This window comes from Prionailurus bengalensis, chromosome X, assembly GCF_016509475.1.
Source record: "Prionailurus bengalensis isolate Pbe53 chromosome X, Fcat_Pben_1.1_paternal_pri, whole genome shotgun sequence".
Taxonomy (NCBI): domain Eukaryota; kingdom Metazoa; phylum Chordata; class Mammalia; order Carnivora; family Felidae; genus Prionailurus; species Prionailurus bengalensis.
In genome coordinates this window covers 10,378,125-10,384,855 of record NC_057361.1, presented here as the reverse complement: position 1 = coordinate 10,384,855, position 6,731 = coordinate 10,378,125, and the positions used below count along the sequence as shown (strand labels likewise).

Here is a 6,731-nt window from a genome sequence, read left to right as displayed (position 1 = left end):
AAGGATGATGAGAAAAAGGCCATTGGGCTGGGCAGGTAGGCCCCCTGAAGGCTTCTCTAGTGCAGCTCCGGGGGGCTCTGGGAGAGGAATCCAGCTTATGGTTACAGCAGGTCCTGGATCCTGCCCGTCCACTAGGACCATCTGCCGGCCTCTCCCAAAAGTAGGAGTTAGACCCTAGGACTCATCTCTAGAGATTCTGATCCAATTGGTTGGAGGTAGATAGATCAGTGGCTTCCGGCTTTCAGTGTTTCTCTAAAAGACCCCGAGATGATTCCATTTACTATCGTAGCACTGAGTTCAAGAAGGGCTACGGTTTGCGAAAGAGTGACGGTCAAGTTGCAAGTGGGTCTGTAAATAAGTTTAAAAAAGGAGAAAGAGGGACGTCTGACTCTTGATCTGAGCTCAGGTTTCGATCTCAGGGTCCTGAGGTCAGGCCCCACACTGGGTGTGAAGCCTATTTAAAAAAAAGAACGGAGAAAGACAACTGCAGGGGAACAAGAACCACCATATGAGCTCCTACTATGGGCCAAACTCTCTCTAAAGACTTGGCATACACCTTTGCGTTTAATCACCAGACCAGCCTGTCACCGGAGAACCCTTAGCATCCCCCATGTTCCCTGCTTAGGAAGCGAACGTCTGAAGAGATCCAGAACCTTCCCCAAGTCACCTCGCGGGAAAGCAAAGAAATCAGGATCAAACCCTGGCAGCCTGGTAAATACAAACGAAGTTATTTTTCAGGTTATCAGAGAGAGGGGCATATTCATGGGCAGGAGGGGAGACTTCTCTACACCAACGGTTTTCTTCCCAGGGTAACCTGTGTTCATTTCCTCTTGACAGATGAACTTTTGTTTTTTAATCCAAATGGATTATACTTCCATGTCTTATGTTCTTATTTTCTCCCACGCCTTCTTCCTGCCATCCCCCCAAGAACAAACAGTACCTGTGAACAAGCGCGATGGTCTTCAGAGAGGAAACCCCCGTTCTGGAAATTCCGCCGGCAGTAGAACCCTTCGCGGCTCTGCCTACAAAGAAATGCGGGTGCTCTCAGAGGGTCACGCACACTGGAGGCACCGTGCCCCCAAATGTAAAGGGTGCCGAGGGGGCCGAGGGCAGGTGCGTGGAGTGCTGCTGATGTCTGCTCCCAGGTGGGACAGAGTTGTCCGGATGGGTCAGAGATGTGGGAGAAGGGAAGGAACTTCCTGTTCCATCTGAAAGTCACATGGCAAGAGGTGGCAGGCAAGCGGGAAGCCCGAAGCTGTGCTCAAATGAGTCAGAGAGACAATCCGCAACCCCGACGAACGGGGGAGTGCGTGGACCTCTTCCACACCTCCTCAACTCCAACGCACCGGGAAGGGGTCTGGTCAGACAGGACTGGACCATTCAAGGGGGCCGAGGGCTTTGGTAACTTGGAAACCGAAGCTCTCTCTGAAAGTTGGACGATCTAGACACACCCGGGCTCGCGAAGCAGATATACACATCCTCCGACAGGCCCCGCTCCGCAACCAGTATTGCCTGACACCACAACTCGGAAGGGGACAGTTGCACGGCCTGCTGCCCACGGGTCTTTCCAGGGCAGTGGCTCGACCCCGCCCCCCGATTATACAGATGATCCCAGAGAGGTTCTGTTGATCACCCACGGGCTCAGCTAGGCTACCGACTGTGCCTAAAGATGAACAGCATCAGAAACCTCCAAACCCGGATCTTCCATGACTGCCCTAACCCCACCCCAGTCACTCACCCTGCCAAGTGTCCTGGGAGAAGTGGGGTACTCTAAGCATCTCCGGCAAACATCCACGCTCGGTCTCTTCACCACTGGCTAGCGCTAGCTCTTACTCTGGCCTAGGATATGTAGAACCCTCAAGAACTCTTGGGGCACCCGGGTGGCTCGGTCGGGCAAGATTCTGATTCTTGATTTCAGCTCAGGTCATGATCTCATGGTTTGTGAGGTGGAGCCCCACATCAGGCTCTGCATTGACCAGGCGGACCTTGGGATCCCCCCTCTCCCTCTCTGCCCCTCTACTACTCGCGTGCACATGCTGTCTATCAAAATAAACAAACATTAAAAAAAAAAAAGAAAGAATTCCTTTTGCTTAAGACCTAGGCTACTGCACATCTATACAATGTAACCAAGAGGCACATGCTTTTTGGACCTTCTGAGGAGCAGACGGCCCAGGGCTCTGGCCACAGGAGTTCGGAGAGAGACAAGAGTAACGGAAAGATGGTCCTATGGAGTAGAGGTTGGCAAACTTGTGCGCAAAGGGCCAAAGAACAAATAATTTAGGGTTTGCAGGTCATGTGGTCTTTGTCCTAACTACTCAACCCTGCAGGGGTGGAGCAAAAGCAGTCATAGTTGATACAAACATGCACGAATGTGGCCATGTTCCAGTAAAACTTTATTTATGGACCTTGACATTTCAGTTTCACGTAATTTTTGGGTGTTGAGAAACACTCTTTTGATGTTTTTTCAACCATTTAAAAATGTAAAAGCCATTCTCAGCTCCCGGAACGGACAAAAACAGACCGTGGAGAGGATGTGGCCCATAGACCACAGTTTGCCAATCCCTGTCGTAGAAGGAAGATCCCCAGTGAGCCCAGCCAGCGACACTCACACACGTTCATTTCTGTCATTGCACATTTCCACATCTTAGCAGACCAACCTTGATGTGCGATCTCCAGACTATGTTGTCCACGGCTAGGACGCGTCTCTCACGCTTGGATTGAGAGTTGAGAGAGACCTAAGTCGCCTGTGAAGTTAAATCACGGGGCCACGGCAACAGATGTTGGCGAGGATGCGGAGAAAGAGGATCCTTCTTGCGCTGCTGGGGGGAATGCAAGCCGGTGCAGCCTCTCTGGAAAACAGTGTGGAGGTTCCTCAAAAAATTAGAAGTACAACGACCCTACGACCCAGCAATGGCACTACTAGGTATTTATCCGAGGGATACAGGTGTGCTGTTTCGAAGGGACACATGCACCCCATGTTTATAGCAGCCCTATTGACCATAGCCAAAGTATGGAAAGAGCCCAAATGTCCATTGATCGATCCCAAGTGCAAGCTCCCAACCTTCAACTGGGTGATAAACATTTTGAGCGTGAGGGCCTCGTCGGGGATCAGAGGGTTTTATTTCCTGTCAAAATGCCTTTTCCCACCGTTCAGCCAATGGAGGCCTGTCACTGTAGTAGCCGCTCTGCCCTTCTCGTAGAAGAAAAAGGGAAGTCCCATTAAAATGACTCCCGCGTTGTGGTCAGTGGAAGAGGACACCAAGAATATAGTTAGCGGTTCTGCAAAGCTCAGCCTCTGAGCATTATACATGTTGCCATTCAAAATCAGTCTAAAGCAGCTACCAGGAGCCTCTGGCATTTAAGTCGCCAGAATCTCTATTTGGAGAGAAAGCTGATGGCACGAAGGTTACAGTGCCAGACTTTAGGGAGCCTAAACGTGTTTTATTATTATTATTGGGAGTTCGGAGCGGATGGAGACTGGACTGGCGTTTGAAATAAAATATGGGTTTTTACGTTTTTAATGTTTATTTTTGAGAGAGAGAGAGAGAGAGAGAGAGAGAGAGAGACAGAGTGTGAGCAGGGGAGGGGCAGAATGAGAGAGGGAGACACAGAATCTGAAGCAGGTTCCAGGCTCCGAGCTGTCAGCACAGAGCCCGACGCGGGGCTCGAACCCACGAATGGTGAGGTCATGACGTGAGCCGAACTCGGACGCTTCACCGACTGAGCCACCCCGGCGCCCCAAAATATGGGTTTTGACGGCAGCCCATACTTTCTATGTTATGAAGGTGCTACCCTGAGTTTAGACCTGTGGTGTTTTTTGTTTTTTGTTTTTTTTAATTCTTCCTGCATCTTAATTCTGGAGTAAAGGACAGACCCTTTCACCCTTAAGTGTCCTGTTCGTTCCTAGAAATGGAGAGCAGGGATTGGAATCTATGGGGATGGAGAACCTAGACCTTGTTGGAAAGATGATGGCTTTAGGATTCTGGCAGTAGGGATTGAAGGCAAAAGGTCGAAGGAGCCAAGAAAAAACAACCCAGTAAGATTTGATATCAGATATAAATGAGCCAATGAACTTCCCACGGGGAGACAGCAAGCAGCTAAAAAAGGGTCACATTGGTAGGAGAAACGCAGAGTCGAGTCACGAACAGGTTTAGCTGGAAGTTAAGAGAAACATTCAACAAGTGACGTCCTGGGTACACGTGGAAGCACGGAACTGGGGTTCAGATAAGACGTGGGGACTGATCCAAATGAAGACACCATCATCCACCATTTTAGAGCATTCTTTGAATGGTCAAGGGAGTCAATTTTTTTTAAGAGTTCGAGGAAAGACTCAAATGATCATTTATTGATCTATCCTCTGAAGTTTTTATAATGTTGAATTTTTTTTATTTATTTTGGGACACAGAATGCAAGTGGGGGAGGGGCAGAGAGAGAATCCCAAGCAGGCCCCGCGCTGTCAGCTTGGAGCCTGATGCGGGGCTCGAAATCACGAACCGTGGGATCGTAACCCAAGCTGAAGTCGGACGCTTGACCGACTGAGCCACCCAGGTGCCCCTAATGTTGAAAATATTAAACAGAATGATAACCTGGCCCTCGATACAGATGTGACAGAGAGGGCGGGTCCTGGTGAGTAAGAAATCCTGAACTGTAAGGGGCGGGGGTTGCTGTCTTCATTCATTCAGGCCACCCTTTCTGCAGGCCCCACGGACCTTCCTCTGCTCGTCCTCATCGCAGAAGGCTTTCCTTTGCCGATCCCACGGTCGGGACTACGCTCTGTCCTCATCTTTACTTGGCTGGGTCCTTCGCACCATTCAGGTTCCAGCTCAGATGTCACCTCCTTGGAGAAGTCTTTCCAGATGACCACATCTGAGGCTGTATCCAAAGCTCTCAATCTGTACCGTGCAGGCCCATCTGTTACAATGCAGACTTGCGACTCCGTGGTTCAAGGGGCTGGGGGTGCGAGGCTGCGATTCTGCCTTTCTGACAAGCTCCCGGGGGCTCCAACCTGGCTTCCCCACACCCCACCTTGGGTAGCGTCACCACCCCTCCATCTCTGCCACGCCACCTGCTTCATTTTCTTCACGGCGTTTCTCGCACTTGGAAATTCTGTGTTGGATTGTGCAAAAGTCGAGCAATTTGTTTACTGAGACATAAATTCCACAAGAGGAGGGACTTATTTTTTGTGCCATTATTCGTCTTTTATTTTTTTTTTAATCCTCAAATCCTTACGGTGTTCCCCAGTGATCGGATCAAATGATTGAAAAAAAGAAAAAAAGATGGTAATTTGTTTATCAGTTCGATCTCCCTGTGATAATCTGCTCCTAGCTAACCGTACTGACCTAGACACAACCGTGCCTAGATTCTGGCCTACAGCAAGGCCAGGGTCACTGGGATTGCAGATCGGCTTGGCTAAAAGGGGACTCGGGTAGAGAGAGTTACACTGCAGTCAAGTCAAGAGAGAGCACCTCCCAGGTAATCTTATCAAGAGATTCAGCTTCAATAAGTCTGCACTAAAGGGATAAATCCTCTAAGTGAGAGCTAGAATCCACAGTGCTTGGCCCTCCAGTTCTACTGAGTTAGGTATGGTCACCATCTCATCATTACTCAGTTTAAAGTCAAAAGCCTTGATGTCCTCAACAATGCATGCCACTGTCGCAGACTTGGGGATTCCAACCCTCTTCCCCTGGATGGGGAACTGAATCAGACCCTGGGCTGTGGGTTTTTTGGGCTCTGCATCAATCACCTTGGTCTTGGGACCCTCCAGAAGCGAAAAGTCCTTGGACTTGGCCCAGAGTCCTTCAGGAGAGCCCAGAAGGCTGTCAGTTGTAACGGGGATGCCCTTGGAATGGCAGTATTAGATCCATTTTTTCTCGTGTGGGGTATTTGCTTCTATTTCAGTCCGGGTTTGTTCAAGAGCCTTTTGATCTGGAAATGGTGGAAGACTGCACAGGCTCTCACCAGCCCCTCATCTACCAGCTCCTCCACGGTCCCCCAGGCTCCCAAGAACGTTAATTTACTGGTGAGGCCACTGCCTTATTGTCTTTGGAGAAAAAGTCCTTCCCAGGCTGCAATCCCGGTGACCAGTGAATGAAACAGACGTCCAAACAGTTCTGTGTCAGATCCTTCGAAGTCTTCTGACGGGCCTCTTTTGCTAGGATTCTCTCAAAGAAGGTGGGTCCTCACTTGCCAGTGATGAAGAGTTCCTCTTGCTTGACAACCTTCTCTTGGATGGCTTCTCCCACCTCATTCTTCCTCTTGATAGACACAGATAGGCTAGCCTCACCTAGACTGTGCCTACATCAGCGGCCACCTTCACCGGCTCCTTGACTTTGCCTCGGGGAGACTTCCAGGTGCGCAGACCCGCAAGAGACACCTTAGCTTTGGTACTGAGCTCCACGAAGGTGGCCGTGGTCAGGGATGAGACATTTCTGAGCAAGCAGGTAGATGTCCTGTGCCATGATTGAGGGCCCTGGCCCTCAAGCAGGGACTTCATCCGGGGTGCTCACTTTTGTATTCCCAACACTTAACACAGGGCCCGGCATGTTACCAATGTTCCCTAAGCACTATCGAATGAGTCTTTTTCAAAATTCATTAATTCCTTTCTCTCCTTACGGACTCAGCAACTGTTCCTGTATGCAACGGGACCTAGACTCTAAGTAAAGGGCAGAGTTACTCAAGGGCCAGGAACCGTTAGTTACTAGCCCAAACCAGGATAAGAAGCTTGTACTAGA

General features: G+C 49.9%; 1 pseudogene; it reads right to left on the bottom strand.

The window, feature by feature from the left end:
* Window positions 1-5,527: 5,527 nt before the first annotated feature.
* On the bottom strand, window positions 5,528-6,493 carry LOC122477735 (annotated as a pseudogene).
* Between the last annotated feature and the right edge of the window lie 238 nt (window positions 6,494-6,731).